Source organism: Doryrhamphus excisus, linkage group LG10 (assembly GCF_037039965.1).
Source record: "Doryrhamphus excisus strain RoL-2023G ecotype Guam linkage group LG10, RoL_Dexc_Guam_v1.1, whole genome shotgun sequence".
NCBI classification, from domain to species: domain Eukaryota; kingdom Metazoa; phylum Chordata; class Actinopteri; order Syngnathiformes; family Syngnathidae; genus Doryrhamphus; species Doryrhamphus excisus.
The window spans coordinates 8427322-8453715 of NC_136366.1; the positions used below are offsets into that span (position 1 = coordinate 8427322).

The following is a 26394-nucleotide window of genomic DNA, read 5'->3' on the forward strand; positions in this document are numbered from 1 at the left end:
AAAAAAAAAAAGGTATACCCATAAATGTTTATAGCTCGCCATTAAGCTTTGCTTTAGATGTTGAATGTGTCAGTCGCTGATAGCGGCGCCTGTCAGCTGATTTACAGTCACGGCTGAAATTACCTTAGTGACGCCTGGAGAGGATGACTAACCAACTCAGGTAGGGTCAACAAGCGCAGACAGTCTGATAAGAAGGAGATAGAGAGACAGAAAGCCAGCGAGGCCTTGGGATGGACAAGAAGAATGAGGGTCAGTCCGTGTAAACATGGCAGACATCTCTTGATCTACCCCGAAGACACGAAACCAGACGCAAATGACTATCTGATTGATTCTCTTGTTGGTCCTATCAGCGGTACACACTTTTCTGTGTAGTGGATGTTCTGGAGAGCTTCTGATTGGTCGGAACGTCCCGTTTAATCCGTGCAGTACTAGCTAGACGGTGTGGAGATTGGATACACTGCGGTCTGTCGATTGGTTGGATACTGCAGTATAGTTCGGGGCTGTGTGAGTGCTGCTGGCGACTGGGGAACTACGGTTCATTGAAGGGGAATAAGAAATCCACTATGTACGATGGCGTTGTAAAGAAGGGCAAATCCAAACATGACTTTGGTAAGAATACGCACTTTAGCATCTTTAAGTGTGCACCATCATTAGCCCGCTATGACCCAGTTGGGACCTGAGGCATCAACGCCATTTGTCTCAATCAGACCCCATTTTCATTCAATATTTAAAAAACAGCGTCTCCTACTTCAGGGCCATAAAAGGCCCGCACACACCCACGCGCCGGCGTGTCTCGCAGCCACGCATGCTGCCGTAATGCCATTTAGAGTAATAGCACGGCTAGCAAATAACAGTTAACCGCGTTAACGTCCGTCTCTGGCGCGCCGTGTGCCCTGCGCGAGCATCTGTCATCTTTATCAATGAGCAGTGAGGCCAGGGGAGTGGGGTGGGGTAGGTGTGGGGTGGGGGGGCTAGGACACAAATCTAATTTGTCCTCTGAAACATCTCGTTCTCCTGTGTCATTTGCGTTCATGGGCCACTAACAATGATGTCACAGGTGTTTGTCCGGACATTAAGGCGGCGTTCAACACTTGAGGTTTGATTCTCTGGTCCAGACCAAGAATAAAAACAAGATAATTAGTCAGCACATTGAGGATGTTTGCTATACGTTGTATTGACGTGGTATTTTTGCCATGGGACCAATGGCTGCACAGTAAAATATACATAAAGTGACTTGACGCAAGTTGAATAAGTGGCATATTTTTATGATATGATATGCTTTTTACTGCTCTTTGGCAAGTAGTAACAGTACTGTAGTAGCATGATGTCACATGGGAGCAACTACATACCCATGTGACAGCAAATCGTGTCTCACGTACTATGTCGTAAACAGGATGTAAACAATACTCAGGCTTAAGCAAGACGTGTGGCAGCTCAGCATTTTGTGCCAATGCTCACCATTTTCAGTCACAAATTACGTGCCAAGTGCGTCGGTTATGTATGGACTGACACCAAATTGTGCAAAATGGTCTTCAAGCGGGTCAGGCGTGCCATCTAAATGACATGCATTCCAAGGGCAAATTGCTCGGACCACTCCAAGACGACCTAACAGACAGGGCTCGGTTTGCTTGCAGGTGAACTGGTGCCGTTCAGTAAAAAAAAGGCATGCAATTGGAGTACATGTATATTATATATAAAATTACATTCAATTACAATCTAAACTTTGTTTGTAATACTGATGATTACTATACAAACAGAGCAAATGCAGCCAAACGTGACAAAGTGTAAACGCACCTAAAGTTTGCAAAGATGGCCGACCTCCTCCTCCATCGTGTCACTTTTAAAATAAACACACGTCTTTGATTTTGGTGGGGAAGTGTGTCGGACCGAGGCGACGCCCCCTTCCTCCGGTCCCTTTCGACCCTCCGACCTCCTGACCTCCTTGACCCGTGTGACCGCTTGGACAAAGGAAGCCTTTCCCTTTTAATTCTGCCCAGGGAGCGTTACACGGGGACCTGACCCGGTGCTCCTCTTAACCTTTTGGACCTCCGGCCTGATGTCCATGATTTAGGGCAAATTTCATTACATGCATTCTCCGGATGAGTCTAAGGCTAAGGGGATGTGGCAGTGCAACAACTCAGCCTGATTAAAATGTCAGGTAGGGCAGGCGAGACGAGAAGCGACGCTAAGCCCACATGAAAGAGGTGCGAGGGTGTGATCCCGCTGTGGTTGCTATCATCATAGCTAAACTGTACATAATTACCTGCAGATACAAAGCAAGCAGTGTAACCACAGAGCTTCCATTGCAAACATCAGGGGATGATGCAGGAGATTCGATTGCATGCGCCATTCACGACAAGAGAAAAGTGAGCCCTCGCCATTGGTGCTGTCAGTAAACAAATCCCTGAAGCTGCAACAAGCGGAAGAGAATGCCAACACCACAGGGGACAAAAAGATGAGTGCTAGAAAGGCGAGGCACTTGAGATGGGCTGCCATCACAGGCGCCTGGACCCGTGTGCCGTCTACCTGTCTCTCTTCCCAGCTGCCATGTTCGTGTTAGCGTTGACACCGCTGTCAATCCATCCCACAGCAGCACTGTAGCAGGCAAGGCAAGCAGGCGGCGAAAGCTGGAGCTCACACAAAAGCATGGCAGGCTGAATGGGGGTCTGACTGGGCTGGGCCACGATGGAGCCAGCCTTCCAGACGCAGACAATAGCGGGGCCCGAGGCCGGGGCCTGAAACCTGAAGCCCCGGCCTGGTATTTTAAGAGGCCTGAGTGGCTCTGGAGCCACTTGTCAATCAATAGGTGCACACAATCAGATGAAAACAAGGCTTGGAATGGTGGAAAAAAATGGAGACGATGACAGGAGGAGTGAACGTAATGAAAGATAGTCCTTTATTCCTCACATTTGAGGCAAGGAATTATTAGGATTATGAAAGCAAGTAAATAAAAAAGAAATGTAAAATATTTAATTGATCTCCAAGATAAATTCATCCCCCAATAAATGATACACATATACTATTCTATATACATACAGTACATATACTAAACTATATGCGTGTGTTTCTTCACTTTAATGCACTAAAGATATGGATATACTGATAACATATGATAACAAATAGCTCATAAGAGTTTAATTCAAGAGATGATATCTAGCAATTTTTTACATGAATAACTATAACATTGTATTGTATTTCCAAAAAATGTTAGTTTTATGAACTATTATTGTTGTCATCGTTATATTTGTCCAAACAACGACACCTTTACTTATACCAGGTATTAAAATGAACGAGAAACTGAAAAAACGAGTGGTCAAATTATTTTTTCCACGACGGTGTGTGTGTATCCCGTATATATACATACACATACATGTTATTCACATATATAAATATATGTTAAGAATTAAGTATTTTCTGGGAATAGTTGTATTTTTAATAATAATGAGTAAAGCCAACGTATGGAGGCGGGGTGGGTCACAAAATTGGTACTGTTAACAAGAATAAAGATGAGTTGTTATAAAACTATTACAAAACAAAATATAAAATCCAATTTTAACCAAACACCTATAATGTTAAAAAATTGATAAAGTCAAAGTATTATAAGAATAAAATCATATTTGTATAAAAAAGTTGTAAAAATATGAGAATAAATTCCAGGAAAAAAGACAAATTCAGATATCTACAAGAAGTCATAATGCTAGCCAGAAATATATTACATTATTAAAATTAAGTCATAGTATTGCAAGAATACAGCCATTTAAAAAAAAGGCAAAAATAAATAAAGTATACATCAACATCCTCATATTATCTCCCATTTTCCATACTAATTTCATTCGTAATTTTTATGGACATTGTTACGACCTTTTTCTTGGAACAATACATGATTTAGGTTTTTCCACCTTGTGGTTCTTAGCACAATATTAGCCACAAACACACTCAAATACACACAATGCAAACACTCCATTTCCCTGGCTTCATCTTCATTGTCTAAAGTGCTTCAAGAAGGGATTGAGGAGCCTCTGTGAGTCTCCGTGGAAGGAGTTTGTCAATACACTGTGTAATGCTTTCACCATCCACTCTGTTACTTGTGTGTGTGTGTGTGTGTTATTGTCTGAATGTGTGCGTGTACACAGATAGCAAAGGCAGCACAATCGAGCATCGTCCTTCTCTTCCTCCTTTCACAAACACTTGCTTGTCTCCTTTTCTCTCCTCCTTTGTGACACATCATGCGGACAAACACACATCTGAAGAGTCAACAAACAAGTTGATGATGTCGTTTCTTTCGGGTTTCGGCAGACCGCATTAACCCAATAAAGGACCGCAGGCCACGATGTAACAAGCATTGGAAAAGCATCACATTCGGAATTAATCGTGTACCAGTTTCAAACCTTTCATGCAAATCTGACCCATAAAGGGTCAGATTTTCAGTCTTGAAACCTTAACTTGAGACCAAAGGCCAGTACATGTGTCCTAGTACTGTACTATTAGTAAATACTATTATTAGTAAATAGAATAACACAAATGAGACACATGCAGGGTGTTGTCCAATTGAGTTTAACGTGGTTAAGTGATTACTGCCTCAAAAGACGGCTTCAACTGTCAGGTCCGGGTTGCTTAGAGAACAGCCTGTGAGTGGTGAGTTTTATAGTACAATATAGAATACATACAATATAATACATGTATTATTAGATGTTACATATTATGTAACAAGGGATTCGCCATCTATTGAAGGAGAAATATAGAGAACATGCAATGAAATGGCAGGACCCAAACGTTTAAGTCGATAATGCACCCAGATTGCCATCTATTATTATGGCGGACATTATTTGAGGTATTACAACACATGTCTCAGGTACATAACTACTTAAATCCTAATATTGTCTTCTTTAGACATCCAGAGATCATTATATACTGTAGAAATATCGGCGGTGTCCAAAATGGGGCTGGGTGACCAAAGTGAAATTGGGTAGAAATGTATACCGTATTTTCCGGAGGTGCACTTTTTTCATAGGTTGGCTGTTCCTGCAACTTATACTCCAGAGCGACTTATAAATGAAAAAACAGTTTATGTTACATAAACACTGGACACCTTTTATTTTTCATGTAGCTGAATAAGCATTGTGCATATTTTTCCTATTCAGCCTGTTCTCTATTCTTTTATTGTTAGAACTTGCCTTCCAAAAGGATGTAATGTCTGTTTTGGTAAGAAATGGTAATGGTAATGGTTTAATTTCATTTGAACATGCATCAGATTACATTTGAATGCATCACATAATCAGTTGACAGTTCCACATGTCTAAAAGGAGTAGGAAGAAGTAAAGCTTATTAAATCCTACCCCTCCATCTGGTACTTTTACAATCAGTAACTGTTACATTTGTTCACTTCCTGCTTTCCTAATATAGGTTAAGTTTTTTTTTTACCTTATTTTTGTCACATACCGAAGTACGAGGTGATATGACCATCCAGTGACATAATGGGTACCATAGTAAGTGTCAATATGTGATATAGTGATATATATAGCACATCATGACTGGTTCAAGACTCTTCATCCTTGTATTTAGCAAACATCAACTGCTAAGTAGTTTGGAAAATAAATTACCCGCAAAAAATGCGACTTATACTATAGTGTGACTTATGTATGTTTTTTTCTGCCTAATTATGCATTTTTGGCCTTGTGCGACTTATACTCTGGAATGACTTATAGTGCAGAAAATACGGTATATATTTTGAGGATGATGGACCCAGCAATTAATTTACACAAAAACTATGCATTTTGTTGAGGATGTGAGTATAAAATACCAACAAAGTTTCCAACAAATGATGGCTCTTATAATTCAACACAATCAGCGATTGAGGATGTTTATGACCTCCGGGGGTGCATAAGTTCCTCAGTTCAACCAAACATGCCAACTATCAGGAGATTAGTCAAAATATCCCGTCAAGGTCCAAACCCCAATTGAGTGGGGTTGCTGAGATTACACACACACACACATGCAAGCACACGCACACACGAGTCATGACTGGAGTGTTGCAGTTCTCCCTTGTCAGCGAGATGCAGATTAGAAGTGAGCGGCGGTACCATCAGAGAGCAGGCGCCTGCCTCGCGTTGGCCACTGAAAACATGCGTCCAGACACATCTGCAAGCAGTTGACTGGGCCTTTTCCTGCCGAGGTCTGGAAGGGCGGCACGCCGATGTTGACCTTATTGTGCCCCGCCTGTCACTTAACCTCCATGTTCCATGTCAGCTCCCCTGCCACCAACGCGTCAAGCGGTGCCGACTCTGATGCTGAACACACCACCGGTTTAAAGATGTGACCTCGAACACCAAGAAGACACCAGTCAAGCAGCAGGAAGAAAGCATCTAAAGCGGCTACAATGTAGTATCGCGCATAAACGAGCTGCTGTGGCGCTCTCGTTAAACTGGGTCTTGCAGTAAATTCTTAAAAACGGTAGAGTCTTCCTGTCGGAGAGTATTTCTGGTGGGTTGGGACCCAAAAGCGGATTACGGGTGTATGCCTAGGCAACCCCCCCCCCCCCCCCCCCAAAAAAAAAACTGACCCAATGTCCGCAAATGCACTCACCAAGGGATGCGTGCCACGCTTATGAGCAACTTTGTCAAGCTTGAGCAGGCGGGGAAGGACATCCAGCGACACACAGCTGCAGATATCTGCCGCAAACATAAAGAGAGAACAGCGTCCCACCGCTACGGCTCATGTTGTGTCAATACTCAATCCATTTCATAGTTTGATTCCACATACTGAAATGCTATGGCTTTTTAACGTAGTCCGAGCATATAAGTGTTTCAAATGTAGTTCTTCCCTGAGATCATATTTCTCCTCTCTTGTAGAAAAGTATTGGATGACATTTTTAGGTATTTGGTTATTTTTAGCCTTTAGCTGTTTAAAGATGAACTATATCAGCAAGTCTAAGTATTTATGATTTTAGAAATAGGGAGTTAGTATGTTCTCTGTAGGCGGCATTATGAATTATCCTTACTGACCTTTTTTGGAGTACATTTAGCGAGTAAAGATTGCTTTTGTAGTTATTACCCCGTATTTCCACACAATAAGTACACAATAAGTAAGATATGGTAGAACCAGAGAGCAATAAAGAGTGTGGAGTGATTTCTGATTGAGAACAAATTTTGCTTTGTTCAATACTGAAATATTTCTGCCCACCTTATGTTGTATATTTGTAATATGAGGTTTCCAGCTCATATTTTCATCTATTGTGATCCCCAGAAATGTATTTTCCTTCACCCTTTCAATGTCTACATCGTCTATTTGTAGTTGCTGGGGTGTGTCCTTTCTGCTGTTGCCAAACAGCATGATTTTAGTTTTACTTTTTTCTCTGACCTTTCTAATGATTTCATCTGTACTCCCTCCAGAATAGCAGTGCCCTTGTCGCATAGACAATCTTTGACACATTTGCATTCGATCTTTAAACACGGTGAAGACACCAGACAGGCAGCAGGTGGAAAAGCATATAAATACCGCCAAGAATGAACTGAGTGTGTCAAAAATCTCCCAAGTATCTCTTGTAAACAAATGCTGTGCTATTGTTAGGCGACGCTGTCTTGTAAAGATGAATCCCAAAACCCGGAAAAACAAACCGGACTTCTCACCCAAAGTGTTTATGATCCTCAACCTTTGAAAGCGGGCTCGTCACTGTGATAAAGTGTTTCAAAAAGTTTACATTTTCTTTGCCTCGAGAGCCCAAGAAACACAAGCTTGTGCTGTATAAATCTGTCAGGGTCGCAGTGTTGAGCGTATACAGAGTTGTGATTTACACATTCCAGATGGGAGATTACAGGATGGGACGGCAGAGAGGCGCTTGGAGCATCCCGCGCACTCCTCTTCATGCACCTAACCCCCCCCAAAAGAAAACGCTGAAAAGCAGCCCTGTTTAACACGGGCCTTAGTGACATCAGACCTGCGACGTATGTTCAATTGTTTAAATTGATATTTTTACGTTTCCTAATAACAGCCAATTGTATGGCTTCATTACTTTATTTTTGACTATGTAAGCGTCATGCAAGTAAGAATAATAGTGAAGAGACGGGGCCGCCCCCGCTGGCTATGAGCTTTCTGAAAATGTGTCTCCCGGAACAATTTAGCCGAATATCCCCGCTGTAAACAAACATAAGAACTAACATATTCAAACACTGGCTTTTGGTGCAAGACAGCAAAGCGGAGGATCCAGAATCACATCCCAGATGCTGAAAAACACAACGATTCCGCCTTTGGTCGACCACAATAAGACATTGTTGATTATGTATTCAGACATTTCTGCACAGTCGTCTCCTGGGCGACCTTGCATAATAACAATTTGCAGAAACAAAGGAGCGCTCATATTGAGAGGATTCGGGTGAAACGTGTGTCTGTTTGTGCTTACGCGGTGTAGGCAGCGTGCTTTCTTCACCCGAGGCTTTGGCCCAGGGTGCGTAAACAGTGATCCTATGGTGCTGGGCACAACAATTCAGTGTCAGGGAAAAGGTCAGCCATCGCGGAGGAAAAAAACAGAAAAAAGAAAAAGGGGGAAAAGTGGCGAGGGCCCGGAGAATATGTTTCCAATAGAGCCTCGTCAGGCTGCGTTAGCATCTGCGTCCAACACGTGCACCGCAGGGATCGTGACCCTCCGCTTCCCCTTCCCTCGTGCTCCCCAGTGGGCAGAGCAGCCTGCAAGGTCACCACATGCATGAATGAGGCACAATATAAACTGACCCCTTACCCATATGCCCCCCCTCTTGTCCACATCCCTGTGGACATTTCAAGAGAGCACCAGAGAGGTAGTACCCCATCCCTGCCAGGGTCACTGTCAGCCTGCAAAATCACACCAGGGCCTCGAGCCTCAATCCAGAGCTGGTTCAGGTCTTTAAAGGTTTAGATTGGGGAAGAACACGCCAAGGGCACTGCGGTGTTGATCAACACCGATGCCGGGCGGTCCTGTCGGCCATCATCACGGCACACACTCGGCTTAAACACGGACGGACTGTGGAGACCTTTACGCCGCTCTTACCTGCAGTAACACAAGCCATGTGTGGCATTAGAAGTCCTAACAGAACCTGATGGCATTGCAGAGACGATAACCATCACTTCGGAATATCCTCTCGGTTGAAATGAACTTTATTTATCATTGTTAGGAAAGAAGGGCGCTATAGAGTTGAATATCAATACCGTATGCCAGTGAAGGCACTCAGCCTACCAACACATTAAAGATTCAGTGAGAGTTGATGTCCATGAAGTGCAAATTTGCAGTGGGTCATTTAAGGCAGCGTTCAACTTACGTGATCACACTGGTATTTTTTAGCTGCTGGGTCCGATACAATAGTAGATGGCATATTACTTGTTTTCAATGTTTTCTAATCCTCCATTATTAATACGTATGTAGTGAGGTAGCCTGTGTTTAATTTTGGTTTACAAAATATACAAATATGCTGCAAAAAAAAACAAAAAATGGCCCCCAAGCTGGACTTTAGACACCACTGGATGTACATTTGCATCATTATGTTATTGTAATTACATGACACAACATTTATTGTTATTAATAACATCATTATGTATGTTATTACATGTTTTGGCTACTTGGTCTTGGATTTTACGAGATGAGGGTTCCCAATCTGAGAGTCAGGGGCCCCAAATGAGCCACGCCAGAGTTGGGTCTCTATTGATCACAGCAAAATGTTTAGGATGGTTAACGGTAAATAGTATATATTTGTACTAAAATATACAGTATACAGTATTAACTGCATAACACAGCGATCTCTGCAAAGTTGATGTTTGTGCAACATGCTTTAAATCGGCTTTCATTAAAAGGGAAGATCCCGATACTGTTATCACATTTTTATGCTGATAATTAGAGATAAAAATATATTTCTCTCTCCGACGCAACGGTAACACGAGCAAGAAGTCCAAATATGCTAAAAGGTCCTTAACTAAGATGTACTACATATTTTATACATAGCTCAAGTTCCTTTCAATGATTATAAATTCAATTACACACACGCTTACATTACAGACGTGCTCCATATGGATTTGGAGGCTTTAAATTGGCAGCATTTCATTACATCTCTCGTTATTTTCGAATGATGTGCTTGCTCTTTTGCCCGGCTATTAAAAAACAGCCCAATCAAAACAACACAACATGTCAAATAATGAAGGAAAAAAACATATCCTTCCGCTTGACAGGGGGAAAATAATTATTAATTAGGAGGGAACGCCTCATTCAATTAGTTCTTTTGTTAAAACAATGAAGAGAGAGCAGAATGTGTATTTTTTTTTAACACACAAGAGGAGAAGGGGGGAGAAAAGAACAACATCTCCGGCTAATTTGAATACAGTCCTATTAGTCTAATGACCAGAGTCTGTGATCACTACTCATCACCATTAATGCCACAACTCTCCTTTGCGCCGATGGCCCAAGGCTGGGCTTTTTTCCCCTTAGCCCACATTCAGCTGGGGAACCGGCGTGTTCTCCCTTCCGCTACACATGAAATGTGACATGGGGACACTAATGTGTGTGGAAAGGTGGATGGGAGCAGAGATGCCGAGACACGGCGCGGCCCTCCTTTAGCGGCTAATGATATAACGTGCTGCACGGAAACTGAAAAACCCTTCCTCAATAGGCACGCTTCTATTAAGAACACCCTTAAACGCACTAATGGGTCCACCTAACGAGCTTTGACCTCCCCGTCCTACGTCGTCAGCGGCCATATTGTCTGATCAGAATGATGAAGACGCGATATTGCCATCAAATGAGTTGGAAGGTCGAAAAACGGAGGAAAAGTCAAATTTGTGGTTGCATGATTTGCTCCAGTTTTCTGCCTCACATTGCACAGCGGCCGCTTATTACGTTTTCCATATAAACATGTTATGGAGATGTTTGAGAAACATAAGCTCAGCTAAGCAGAGAACCGGAAAGTAAAGGCAAATGCTACATTAATGAACACAGTCTACAATTCAAATGAATATAAAACTAATGTAAACTGTTTACAATTCATAGGTTCTAGTCTAAAATGTGTAAAAAGAAGTTAATTGATATGGAAATACAATATACGTATGTTCAATTCCACCCTCGGCCATCTCTGTGTGGAATTTGTATGTTCTCCCCGTGCATGCGTGGGTTTTCCCTGGGTACTCCGGTTTCCTCCCACATTCCAAAAACATGCTAGGTTAATTGGCGACTCCAAATTGTCCATAGGTATGAATGTGAGTGTGAATGGTTGTTTGTCTATATGTGCCCTGTGATTGGCTGGCCACCAGTCACGGTTGTACCCCGCTTCTACCCCGAAGACATAGGCTCCAGCACCCCTGCGACCCTTGTGAGGATAAGCGGTAGAAAATGAATGAATGAATGAATATACATACGTATGTATGTGACTGACTATGTTGACAATGAAGGATACAGAATGGTAGCTTCCGTGTTGCAATTTGCCAAACTTAAAGGATGCCTATGATGCTTTCCCACTTTTCTGACCGATAAATGTACATATTTAGAATATTCCGGTGTTAAACCATGCCAAAGATTCAGATAACAAGGTTTTCGCATATGGAAGTGAGCTCTGAGAGAAGCATGGGATGGCTCAAAACGCTCGGTTTTAAAAGGTGCTGTAAAACTGCTTCTTTTGTGATATCACAGATGGCCAGACTTCCTTATATGGGCATGTCTGTACGCCAGATAACTCTGTTCCTGTTTACTTGCTAGCAAAGCCACATTTGTTTACAATTCCTGACAACGCCTCCATCCTGATTCGCTACCAAAAGTTGAAGAGTTCTTTAATGCTTACATTTATGAAGATTTTCATCCAATGCGGTATTTTAAAAGTGTATGTTTCCTTTGAGTTGCATCCAAATTGTCAAACCTGTTCCTGCACTGACCTTGCGCACACACTTTCCTTTGACTTTTGCCTCTCTTGATTGTTATTCCTATGAAATCATCTTGGCCTTTTGTTATTGTAATGCTGTTTTCCCCCCATTCAAGCCTGTTACATGGCTGTATATTTGATTTCTTGTATGCTTCTGCCTTGCCAAGAGCTTTATAGCCCAGCCTGTATGAAAGAGGTGTCGTCAAGGGCACAATCCCAATGAAATAAAACCTTGGTCACTGTTATTATTGCAGCAGAAAATGAGCGCTGAAGTCATTTTGATTAGCGACGCCTCCCCACCTCATCGCAGGTACCGGCAGCACATGACGAAACAAACAGGTCAACAAGCACGAGGTGAAAACATGAAAGTCACACATCACAGTCGTCATCATGCGGCGTGATTCCACTCTGCCAACAAAGTGGCACAGCTGGCAGAGAAAAGAGCAAGCGCAAAGCCGGCAAGAGTGTCAAATGACCCACGGTGCTCAACAACCTTGGTGACTGGGGAAGGCCAGCACTAATTAACGCTGTGCGGCCATGTTGGCTGTCAGGGGGAATCGTCACTGTGTGCAGTCCTTGGATTCACCCCTTCGGACGTCCTCGTCACTCGCCCCATTGAAATGCCCAGGGACTGCTTTTCACAACCCCCGCCCCCACAACCTCTCACGCCAGCCTCGACCCCCCCCCCCTACACGCGCTAATGAGAGAGATGTTTGTGTGAGGGACAACCCCAACTGTGTCAATCAAAATGTTGGCCTACTAACGACACAACGTTGCAGCAATGGTCACTTCCATCTAATGATGAGTCAGCATTGGCTCATGGATGCCTCAGAACATACAGCCTGGGCTGGAGCCTATTCAAGCAAACTACACCCTGGGGTGTCAGGGTTGCTGTACCTTCATAAAAGTCCAATTAGGGGTATAACAACGTGTATTTGTAATCAGATTTCCTACACAGTACACATCTACTCTGTAAACAAATCGAGGGCAGCCTTTGGCGCAAATATAGAAACAGACAAGTGGATTACTCAGAATTGTGTACTATATGTACAAAACCATCAAAATGGCATAACATTACACATAGTACATACCTACCCTAATATTTCTATACCACTTATCCTGTTCAGAGTCACATGGAGGCTGGATCCTAAGGGCAAGAGGCGGACTACAACCTGGTTGTGAGACCGTGGTACCTCCGCCAAAGTCAATAGCCACATTTACATGAGGAGTTTTTCTCTTTCCGAATGGAATCTTTCCGAAAGCAATGGTATACATGGAAAAGAATATTCCAATCGCGTGTCTACATGCGCCGCTATAATCAACTAGAATAGTCAATGGGGCATGCGCAGTAAACACCAACATTACGTGATACCGGCTTCCTCTAGTTTTTCTTTCACTTGTTGGAATAACTCCGAATTGACAGTTTTCCGTTCATCCAGTTCATCCATTGTTTAAATCAAAAACAAACTTTCCGCAGCAATCCAGTGCCGATTACTCGCCTCCATTTTTTTAAATCGAAGAACGTCTGGAGCTGCGTGTTACGTCATATGTCAGCATTCGCTGAAAGAACGCACCCGGGAACAGGAAAAGATAAAGTTCAATCTTGCTAATATTTTATAATTAAGCTCGGCACATGTTTTATATAGATATGTATTTTCTTTTTTAATAAAACTGGACTTGAGAATGTCGTATAGAAGGGTTTAGATTCTGTTCCACAGATGGCGCTAATGCACACGAAAGCTGCTTGCCAACCGTCAATAAACAACAGAAGAAGAAAAACACCATGAGGAAGACCGCAGTCTAACAACTTTCCGTTTGAGCGGGTACAAGATACCTCAATCGGATTGGGGAAAGGAATAATTCCACCCCTGTGAATCAGATTATATATACGTATATTCATTCGGATTGGCACATGGGCACATGAGGTGTATAAAAAGGTTAGATTCTTTCCGTTTGAGCTAATAACCCAAATGGAATCGGAATATTTGGGTCCATGTATACGTGGCTATTGATGTGACCTGCTGTACTTTCCTGTAGCCCAAAAAACAGTTCCCATCCATCGGAGCCTATAACCACTGACTCCAAAACAGTTGCCCTCCAAACATTTCCAAAAGGCGCCAATAACGGGGTAGATTGCATCAAAGGACCAGCACTATATCATCACAATGAAGCCTATAAAATGTCTTCCTGTTATTAGTCAGCTTCACTTCATTCCAAATGTCAGAACTCCACAAAGCGCAAGGCAGACGTCGTCTTTGCATGAAGTCCTGGAAGCGTGAACATCTTCTGCAGCCAAACACGCCTATCAATCATTCATCAGGAGTCTGACACGCCGCCTTAGACAACATTCTATCACCTTTCCCCGACAACGTAGTGCTATCGCATGGCAAGAGCATGGTAGAATTCATATTCATCACTGGGCAATTTATGGATTCATTTATCACCCACTTCCTATTTGTTTCCTTTAATCGGCCCTAGGGGTGTGACTATGGCCTTGGCGAGCCACCAGCGCTGGAGCTTTATTCCTCTTCACACAGGCCGAGTGTTAACGCCGCCGGCCAACTTCACAGATTTGACTGACTGTGGACTTAATGCCGCTTGCCTTGTTTTCAGCACTTGTCCCTCCAGATTTGCCACCCTGGCTGCACAATTTCCTCCAATTCTAATTATTCATCAGCTCGTTATGCCCGTGCATGGGCGCTTTCCCTAATTAGAGGAGACGCGGGGTTTGGTCCCGGGCTAGCCCCAAGTGAGGGAACCAGTTCAGAACCAGTCTGCGAGCTGGCGCCCGTGGAGGACTGGGTAAGTGCCAGCCTCGGCGAGTACACGAGGGAAAGGACGGGCCTGTCTTGACAGTGTGATGTGACGTCCCTTCACAAACACACACACACACACACACACACGCCATCATACTGCGCTGCCCCATATCTGTTAGCATCACCGCTAGATATTTATAGCAACCTTTGTTTCATGGTGTTATGTATTGCCACACTAGTGTCAACATTTTTTTTCCCTTAATGCAGATTTGTGAAGTTGAGATGTGAGGCTGATGAAAACAGTGTCAGGATGCGTGAATTATTAAATCATTGTTCCCTAATTAACATCAGCCCCACTCCCCCCACAGACATGGAATAGCCACTCCAGTTTAGAACAATAGAGCGCGCCTGCGGTTATTTAAATGAAATTTTATGGACACAGAAACAAAGAATGGCCTCTTGCTCACACACAGGCAACATCTATCAGCACAGATGTTTATATCAACAAGAGTGCCATTAGCGGTAGCAACTCATTTGCAGCCAGTTAGCTATTTCATATCGTACAACATTTGCTACTAACGTTCTTGAGAAAAGCTATGCTATTACTTTCATGGGACACATTCTTGATCCTTTTGTTTCCCCAATGTCATGGCAGACACGCCATGACATTAGCACATTCAAAGTTGTAAATTGTGTGCAATTTCTGGTCAGAAGTGGGAGAGGTTCAACTGTTAGCCTAGCTAGGCAACCTAGCATGCAATAATAACAGCAAATGTCATTGGAATGTTGTGTTTTTTAAAATGAAAACTTTTTCACTGACTCAGTTCACAAAATACTGTTGCTATTATTTTTTTAAATCTGCGGTGGGCCTCCTTTTTAAAGTAGCGTATGCGCTAACATAGCAAGGTGACCTAGTTAGCATTATTCACACCAAACATCATTGGTAATTAAAGAAAATTCATTCATTCATTTTCTACTGCTTTTCCTCACGAGGGTCGCGGTGGGTGCTGGAGCCTATCCCAGCTGACTACGGGCGAGAGGCGGGGTACACTCTGGACTGGTGGCCAGCCAATCACAGGGCACATATAGACAAACAACCATTCACACTCACATTCATACCTATGAACAATTTGGAGTCGCCAATTAACCTAGCATGTTTTTGGAATGTGGAAGGAAACCGGAGTACCCGGAGAAAATAAAGAAAATTGTAAAGTTATTATTTAATTTTGTAATTCATAGTTCACCACAACAGTTGGTGCCATTTTTAAATTAGCCAATGTTAGAGTAGCGTGGCAGGCTAGCACACATTATTAGCGCCTAAACTTTATTGGGAAAGGGCAAAACTGCTAAAAACTCTCGTAGTAAAACTAAAAACATTGTTTTTAGTCTTTTCAGCCTTTTACCACAAGTGCTGGAAACATTATTAAGCTAACCTATGCTGTTAGCTAACATGGCAGCCTAGCTTTCATTATCAGCAAGAAAGATGATTGGGAAAGTGCAAAACTTAAAAATAAAAACTCGTAGCCAAACAAAACACTGTTTTTAGTCTTTTCAGCCATTTACTACAAGGGTTGAAAACATTATTAAGCTAACCTATGCTGTTAGCTAGCATGGCAGCCTAGCTTTCATTATTAGCATGAAAGATTAGGAATGTTTTTTCCCACGTTTCCAAGTAAAAATCCCCTCTTTTTATTACACCATTTTTTCCAAAATTTTAGATAGATGAAAGATATTTAGGCATCTGGTGTAGTCAACAAGGGGAAGCTCCATAAAAGCATCCATACAGCAAAGTGACACACACTAATGCATATTCATTAGCCTCCTCTCACACTCTCACACATAAAAACACACACACACACACACAGTGTATACATGCATAGACGCACTAATTTAATCCCTGTGTGTGTGTGTGTGTGTGTGTGTGTGTGTGTGTGTGTGCGAGCGAGCACAGAAATATGTAATCCTGACATTTAGTCAAGGGAGATTTGGGGAGATGAGGAGAAATTCTAGCGCTGGGCTCGAGCTGGGCCCGGGGCGAGCTGGCAGACAAAAGGACAGCGGCAGGCGGCGGGGCTGGGATCGGCAGCGGCGGAAAGGTCATCTCCGTGAAAAGGCTAACGTGTCATCGCTTTTGTTCCCTGGCCCTCGGAACATATGTTTGGCCCTCCTCCATGGCGGCCCCTGCTATCAAGATGAAATCTAACCTCCAGCCCCCTCTCCGAACATAAGATGAGACACACATGCATGGACACACGAGGCGCTTGTTTTACTACACAACAGTTGTTTTGGATAAATTGTCTTATCACTCACACACTGCTGGAAAGCAACACTGTCAAAGAACACCTGTCTGCTTTCTGCTTCTGTACACACAAGTCGAGATAAGCACGGTGTGTGTGTGTGTGTGTGTGTGTCACAAAATAGACGATATGAGCAAGTGGGTTGTGTAAGCAACTTCTATTGCAGAGCTGACTTACTGATAGTTGTTAGACCTTGATTTTAAGATGAGTAGTGAAGCCTGACTTTTAATTTTTTATTTTTTTTTAAACATGGTGGCCGCTTTTACAGTTCAATTGTAAGCACACCCATATTTGCTAAATCAAGGAACTAAGGTAACCAAGTGTTTCTGCATCCAAATTCAATAAGAAGCTATATCCTTGGAATAACATCTATGATACAAATCATAATAAAAGTTGATAAATCAAAGACCGTTGACAGGAAGTTGCGCATAAACGGACAAATCGTGGCCAATGAAAACACAACTTCTATAGCGGAAGTAAGAAAACTTGGGGATAATGAGGAAAATCAGTTCAAGTTAAGTTCTAGCATGTTACTTGAGCCAGATCTGCAGCATAGAGTTTACAATGCGGCGTTATGACTCATGTTCATCTCAGACATCCACGAGAGAAACATGTTGGCAGGACTTCTTTCACTTCCAACGATAAAAACCAAAAAAAAAAGTGTAGTTGTGCAATGTATCACCAGTGGCCTTTCATGGCCTCCCTCTTCCTCCCACTGCTAACATCCATGGTAATTGCAAGGAGCTGAAGGCAGTCTATTCAAAGCCAGCGTTTTGGGAAGGAAAACTCCCATTAAATAGATATTAGAATAAAAAATCGAACTCTTCCCCAAGGCGACTATAAAAAGTAGTCTTATGTAACCACATTCCAGCAATGGATTTTACACCTCAGGTAACATCCCACTAATAGAAATATGCTCAGTGATGGAATAACGTGACATGTTCCTCAACACCTGGATGATGTTGTAAGAGCATGTGGCTTCCATTGAAACCACATGGAAGGAAATATCTGCAATGATTTCGTGAAGGAAAGTAAGAAACTAATCACTATTTAACACAGTTCCATTGGTATCCGTGCATGTATACTTTATAAAAATTGATTTTAGTGTTTCGTATGATACTATTGCTATTTCTTTCTTAGTCCCATGATAATCCTAGTCATGTAAACATAGTCATGTTATGGCTATCTTCGAACAATACTAGTACTTTTATTGATTTATATCTAGTACGACTTAATTCCATTTATGTGTGATTTTAAAAATAAAAATAAAAATAAAAATAAAAATAAAAATAAAAATAAAAATAAAAATAAAAATAAAAATAAAAATAAAAATAAAAATAAAAATAAAAATAAAGGTTGCTTCTTATGAGCATATCAAGAAAAAGAAGAAAATAATTCACCTTTGTTTACAAAAATGGCTGCATGACGGACGAGTTGTTAGCGCGCAGACCTCACAGCGAAAAGACCCCAGTTCAATTCCACCCTGTGTGGAGTTTGCATGTTCTCCCTGTGCATGCGTTGGTTTTCTCCGGGTACTCCGTTTTCCTCCCACATTCCTAAAAAATGTTAGGTTAATTGGCGACTCCAAAAGGTATGAATGTGAGTGTGAATGGTTGTTTGTCTATATGTGCCCTGTGATTGGCTGGCCACCAGTCCAGGGTGTACCCCGCCTCTCGCCCGAAGACAGCTGGGATAGGCTCCAGCACCCCCCGCAACCCTCGTGAGGATAAGCGGTAGAAAATGAATGAATGTTTACAAAAGAATTCTTTGAAAGTCTTCAAATTGCTTTCAAATAGTAGTACTTTGTAATCCCACTTATTTAATATTTGTATTACATTGTGTTCTTACCTTTTATCTGTTAGGAAGCACATGCCGCCTTTCCTTCTGACCATCTTCTGATGGGTTTGGTATATACAGTCGTCCTCCATTTTGGCTGTCAAATTCCTTCATTCAGAGCTATTGCTGAAAAAACAACAACAACAACAACTGATCAGATTGTGTGATCAGGGTTGGAAGGCATTTATTGGCATCACAGAAATCGGCCAATAATGATCGGTGGCTGATGGATGGGAGTATGTCTACTGGTAACTATTACTGTAATCGCAAATACCCGTTTGATGTAGTTGACCATATGCAAAACATTCTGATAAAACTGCATTTCCATCCACCGTGCAGCCCAACCTTCCAACAGGCTGTTGTGATGAATCAGGTGAGACCATGGTGACATGTGTGTGTGTGTGTGTGTGTGTGTGTCAAGGGAGGAGAAAGGATGTCGTAGGTTGCTCTCATTAGCGGAAACAAGAGCCACTGTCACTTCTAGATTGTAACTAGTTGCCAGACAGCAGGGACAGGCACTCATCTTGGATTTCTTTCTACACAAGTCACACAGCCATGAACCCTCGCCCCTTTGTCAGCGTCCCTCTTACAGCAAGTGCCAATCATGCTAACCCACATTTACATAAAGTCTCCAGCGATCCACGAGACGTCGCCTTGGCGGTGGTCAAGTCATAGCAGGTAAGAGCAAAGAGTTACCAAACGCTGCGTGACAACCGTTCGCCTTTCTGTCTTCTATTCTGGGGCACCCGTTCCATTTTGGGTTTAATAAATCGCCACTGGTGCCACCTGGGCCCTTTACCCTCCGCCCGCCTCGCACGTCGTGAAAAAATCATGCCGCTGAATGGAAAACAACACTTGAGAAGGGGAGGATAAATAAATGATGGTGTCGGGGGCAGAGTGCGAATAGCAGTCCTGGAGCTGCAAAAGAGGATAGAAGAGGAAGGGGAAAGTGATTAAGACTTCTCTTGGCCTCTCCTGGTGGTCTCTGTGGACCCCACGGATGAGGCTGAGAGCGTGGAGAAGGGACAGCCAAGCTCTCAGCCTCACATCAGGCTGTCGCCGCCAGTGATGCCCGACCCAGGAGACCACAACTCATAAAAGCTATTATTGCGCAGATGGTTTGTGCTCTTTTGCCTTAAAAAAAAAAAAAAAAAACAACTGCAGCTTGTTGGAATTCACATCCACTCAAGCTCATTGTTCATAGCAAAGTGTTGCAGCTTAAAGTGACCGCTAGGCTTGATTCCTTGGGCACTAATTCTACAGGCGTGCTGCTGCTTGCTGTTGAAAAAGGAGCTATCTCACAATCAGGGCGTGAAATGCTAAAGAGCTTCCAGCCAACGCGGCTTCTGCATGGTGTTTTCTCCCAACTAGTGTTCATTTGACATTTAGTAAATCATTACTGCACTCATGCCCTTCAGGAACATACACACACACACACACACACACACAAAATCATCACGTATACTGGAGACACACACAAGCAACCTTTATTATAACTTAACAAGTTAGGTGACCTGATTTCATTTGTGGCCAAAATGATGACACATTTCACGGAGAAGTGTGTGATCAACGCGCCTGCGGTCATGTTGCTTTATAAAAAGGTGAGGACATTTTATATTTATTTATCACAAAGCTACATTTGACAGATGGGTCAGTCTTGTGAAAGGGGGTTCACCAAAATGTATTAGACAACAAAGTGATGTTTAATTAAAGTACTTTAAACGTACCTTAAATTGGTAAAAACATGCTCCAAAATGGTGACTTATCCTGCACGCAACACGGAGCAGGTGGATGGACTTCGCTTCAAAGTCCTTTCAAAACTCAAAAACACTGCCTCTTCACTGTTTTATTAGAGCAACACACTTGTCTGTGGAAACATAATGGGGAGACAACCAAAGGGTATTGATTAGAAAATAACAGATCAGGAAAGGACCTCAATTAAAAGAGGATACATTCAAATAAATAGGATTTCCAATTGACAGAAAGCACTGTTGGAATTCTGGATGGAAGTCTTAGAGCCATCTGAGGTCAATTCTAATGCGACATCAACGTGTGCGCCTGACAAATATCTGGTGTCCGTGTTGCCTCTTGCAGGCCCTGTCAGGCTTTCACACGTCTTCCACATGTGCTAAACTTCCTCGCGGCACCCGTCCCTCCAATCATTGCTGGAGCTGAGGGACAAAAGCTGATAAAAACCCAAACAATACGGAGGGCCACACATCTGTCCACTCGCCTCTCGTCTTCGCTTGCCCGTCTGACGGCTGACGGACAGCTGACGGCGAGGATTAGATGGACAGGAGACATTTTTGATTCCTTCATACAACATTAGATTCCCACTTGCACAAGATAACATCATCAAATATAAAATTGGCTTGGAAAATGATATATTTTTTTACAAACTGCATAGACAGATGACCAGATGACACTTGGATATCAACACCTATCAATCCCAAGATTACTCCTCATAACTCAGCAGGCAAAAAAGCTTGAACGTGGTCGGATTGTTTGGCTGCCGAGATTGGACTCAGTAAGACGTCATTTTAAACGTCTTAGAAGATCTGGAAGGTTATGGAACAAAAAAGTCAAGTAAAAAAAAAGCCTAAGCCAGAGGATCCGATTAGCATTTCCCTTCTATGGAGCTAATGGAAGTCCAGTTTGTGCAGGGTTGTCAAACGGTAAATGGCTATGTGGAGATGTTGCAGGAGGCCCTCGTCTGTGTGGTAATGACTTGGCTTGATCACCTGGAGGAACAATCCCAGCACTTGGTGCCTAGAAACACTGGCATCAAGTATGCCCAAACCAACTTTTGAGGTGATTAACAAAAATGGAACAGCTACACAGCATTGGGGGTCCTATCAGGTTTATTTTTAGCTATGGTCTATCACATGATGAACGTTTTTTTCATTTTAATGGTTGTTTACAATATATTCCTTTTTCAAAACCTTTTTTTGTCTCGGGCCCATTTCTTCTCTTGGAATTTTAAGACCCAACAGTGCAGAATGTCTTGCAATTTTTCACCTGGCCTTAAAAATTTGATCTGGAGTGTATAGTTCCTCCATCATGTACATACATTCAAGGTGACAAGGTTTGGTACCTCCACTGGTGAGAATCAATACAGAATTAATAGTGTAAAAACTGCCTTTGCAAGGATAAGTTTTATACTAAGCTTCATTGAAGTGCGCACGTGTATCTAATTTTGTTTCAGATCTATACCGAATGTTAGCAAATGAAGCTGCTGCTGATGTTCTTCCATCGTAATGTTTTACAGTAGGGCTGCAAAGAGCTCCTAATGTCTCCTGCAGCACTCATACGGTCCACACAGCCTCCTTCTTTTAATCCATAAGCTCTTAAGTCGGCCGTCTATGTGCCGGCGTGGACAGTCGTACCCGTTAAAACGATAGAAAAGGCAGCCCCGCTATGTTCAATATGCATTCTTAATATCAAGGAGCGGAAAGTGGAGCAATATCCAGCATCAATTAAAGACGGAACAAGGAAGCCGTGGCGCTAATGTTGGCCTTGAGAGGCTTGAGTGAGCAATGATGTGCAATCAATAGCATTAGAAAAACATATCGTTTCTGTGTCATTTTCCACGGCAACACAACACGTATGGATATTAGATGTGATTATACAAATATAAAAACGCCGCTTCATTTTTCCCAGAGACACGGAGCCAAGACGAGTGTGCTAATGCTGCAGTCTCTGCCTTGCCTCGGAGCACTTTACATATTCAAACTAGGCTCCACATTGACGCTCGTCCAAGTTACGTCGGCCCGACACCTCATCAGAGACGACGCCAGGCAGTCGTCTTCTCACTGACAGTGAACATGTTTATTATATATGGGTGCCTCTGTCCACGTGCCCCCTCGTCCTACGAGGAAGGAACAGGCGACGGTGTTCCCGGTGCCAGAGGCGCTACTGTAGGAAACGAGAGGCGAGATGCTACAACTCACACGGTGTTGACCTATTGCATTCACCCTCAGGGTGTGAATGAGTGGGAAGGGGAGCTGTGTTTAAGCCATGTCCGCTGTGGTGGAAGTAACCTGGTAGTGAGTGGACAGCATTAAGGGAGAAGACGAGGATAGAATGTTATTAGGATTACTCCTATGGAGTCTACGGATGTCTTAGAGGTAAGGACAGGCGCCATGTCCTTACGTACACCCCTCGCATTTTATCAACTCTTATGTTACAGTGTGGCTGCACGGCGGTCAAGTGGTTAGCGCACAGACTACACAGAGAGGAGACCCGAATTCAATCCCACCTTCGGCCATCTCTATGTGGAATTTGCATGTTCTCCCCGTGCATGCGTGGGTTTTCTCCGGGTACTCCGGTTTCCTCCCACATTCCAAAAACATGCTAGGTTAATTGGCGACTCCAAATTATCCATAGGTATGAATGTGAGTGTGAATGGTTGTTTGTCTATATGTGCCCTGTGATTGGCTGGCCACCAGTCCAGGGTGAACCCCGCCTAACGCCCGAAGACAGTTGGGATAGGCTCCAGCACCCCCCACGACCCTCGTGAGGAAAAGCAGTAGAAAATTAATGAATTAATGAATGAATGTTGCAGTGTGGCTGCACGGCGGTTGTGTGGTTAGCGCACAGGCCTCACAGCTAGGAGACCCAAATTCAATCCCACTCTCGGCCATCTCTGTGTGGAGTTTGCATGTTCTCCGGGGTTTTCTCCGGGGACTCCGGTTTCCTCCCACATTCCAAAAACATGCTGGCGACCAGTCCAGGGTGTACACTGCCTCTCGCCCGAAGACAGCTAGGATAGGCTCCAGCACCCCTCCCAACCCTTGTGAGGATAAGCTGTAGAAAATGAATGAATCAATGTTGCAGTGTATCCACTTAAGGCACAACACTATAGAAATGAAGCTTGGATACACATGTTGGAATTCTCAATGAACCGCAGCTACCCGGTGCTAGGAGCACTCGTGCATCCCCACACCATGACACTGCGACCATCATTCTTGACGCTCTGTTGCTACTCACTTGGGTCCTTGGGTTACGAGCAAGTTCTGTTCCTAGACTACTGGAATTTGAGTTTATTATTAATAACTATAAGAATTAAAACTTTATTCAGACTTCACACATGGCTCCAGTTACGATTCATCATCATTTCAGCAGACAAACGTTTCTGACAGACACTACCTCAAATGGCTGAAGTATCAAACAATATTTTGATTTGAGAATCAGTTGCACAGCATGAATAGCCAGGATTGGAAATGTCGATATTTTTGTATCGATCCACACAAAAATGGCTTCACCAGCTGAATAATGCACACCAAAGCAACAGATGGCATTATAACCGCTTATTAAAATGCACTGGAAACCTAACAAAAAATACTTTATTTATGCGTCTAAAGTAGCACAAAATACACAAAATAGCATCAAAATAGCAACAAAATAGCATCATCAGTCTACCTGAAACCACAATTCGGTCAACGTGGAGGGATGAAATCCGGATATACTTTTTCTTTAGCTTTTTGAGGCACAAGAGAAGAATATACACAGGATTAAAGACCTTAAAGATGACAACATCACCATATGCATTGTCATTTGTTATGTTGATTGGACACGGTTTCACCGTGGTTGACTTATTTTTACACTTGTATGATTTCCCAAATTCCCAATTCCAACCTATATGAACACTCTTCACTCTTTGGTCTGCATGTACGTGTTTTCTCTGGAGTCACACTCGCACACGTGCGCAACAAGAACAAAAACCTGTGTTTGCTAACTCAATATCGCAACCCCTGACCCGCCCCATGCTGTGCCTGCAGTAGCCTTTCTTGTTACATTTTATAGGGTCAGGAGTTCACGGTCCATCCATCAACGTCCAACAGGCTTTGGGTGTGATGCTTATTTTTAGTCAAAGACGCCGAAGCCAGTGAATGGGATGAAGATTTATTGTTTTGGTCACCAAAAATTGGACCAAATGAGTCCGCCCGGGGTCACGAGGCAGCGCTCCCTGGAGTCACACCAATATCACTTCCAGGCCTGACCCTTGTCGTTAATGATCTAACACACTTTTAAGCAAAGCGGCCGCTTAGTGTCGGATCCACCTGTTGTTAATTCCTGCTTTTAATGCCTCAAAATTCACACTTAATTACTAAACCCGTCATCATGGTCTCCAGGTGATACGTCGTCTGGGGTCCTGTGTGTGTATGACAGGTATATGACGGAATTAGGATACCGCATTATTCATTTGTTTGTGGAAACCAACTTTTCTACTCTTGAACCACTGCGCAGAAAAAGGTGAAAATTTGCCAAAACATGCACCCCTGCTGTGTTGCGTGTGCTATTATTTTTCCAACAACTACACCGCACAGTGGAGCTGTTATTAAAACCTGTAAGACAAACTGACTTGAAATTTCTCACACACGCACTGCAAAATATACTATAACTTCGAGGTTTTTTGACGGATCACAATGAAATTCGGGACACATCTTGAGGGAATGGACAAGCACATATCTGTGAAATTTGAGCAAGATTGATTGAAAAATATGGCTGCCATTAAGCAAATTCTCTGTGCTACTAATTATTGTCTAAAGACCACAGACCTTTGAGGATATCTGTATTGTATGCTAGCAGGTCGTTCAATGCATTTTGAGCACAACCCATAGGGCGTGTCGCAGATGTTAAAGTCATGGGACGGGGGGGAATACACAACATACAAAACAGCAATTTTAAGCAGCAAATGTTCTTTTACGATCAAAATGGTTTTAAAAGAAATCTAATCCCCTAATCTTGCCCAATACCAAAATTCTGATATGAGATATTTAAGAAAATTGCTTCGAACAGTGTTTTCATGCACAATCCATTTTAATGGGATTTTCTCTTTGATCTACTTCAAAATAATCCATCACAATTTGAAGGGTACAGGTTGCTTGCATTACTGGGATTAATGAAATGAAACGGGAGGGGTAAAAATGGGCTCGGGAAAGGGGACTGAAGGAAGGAACTTCCTGTTGCTCTAAGTTAACCCTGACAAAAAAAAACACCAAAATAATCGGATATTATTATTTTAACTTTTTTTTAAAGCTATTTTTATGCACAAAGACAAATTAATTTATGTTCCAAATATTCTTGTCAACATATATTTGTATTTCCCTTTCTAAATTGTGTTTTTATTTTTTATATCATCCATCAATTTTCTATGCCGCTTACTGGGGTACACCCTGGACTGGTGGCCAGCCAATCACAGGGCGCGAGACCATACCTATACCAATTTAGAGTCGCCAATTAACCTAACATTTTTGGAATGGGTACCCGAAGAGAACCAACGCACAAGAAGAACATGCAAACTCCACTCTCCAGCGGAGATTTCAGCCCAGATCTTCTTGACATCTTGACTGTGTGGCCAACATGCTAACCACTAACCACCGTGCGGCCGTTTTTAAACTGAATACAATGAAAAACATTTATTTAATAATGCTAATAATACTAGTAATCAAGCGAACAAATCCCTTGTTAGCGTTCCACTCTTGTCCTTTATTCTTAAACGGAACCAAATGTAAACAAACAAGTAGAGTAGTGTTTGATGTATTTGCAAGGTTATCCTTCACCACAACGCTTTACGTACATGTGAGGCTATCTGCCCGTCTCTGCTCCCACTCTGTATTGTTTTACTTGGCTACTTGT

The 26394-nt window shown here is 42.7% G+C and overlaps 1 protein-coding gene across 2 annotated transcripts in view; it reads right to left on the bottom strand.

Annotated features, from left to right (window-relative positions):
- LOC131114699 (uncharacterized) overlaps positions 1 to 26394 on the bottom strand; it is a 248959-nt gene that overhangs the window by 112057 nt on the left and 110508 nt on the right. Inside the window, exon 1 of one of the 2 annotated variants that reach the window (XM_078793987.1) lies at positions 18766 to 18882. The exons of the other annotated variant lie outside the window; for it this stretch is intronic. The gene's annotated coding sequence lies outside the window, so the exon portion shown is untranslated. Of the gene's footprint in view, positions 1 to 18765; positions 18883 to 26394 lie in introns of those variants that run through there. 2 annotated transcript variants of the gene reach the window in all.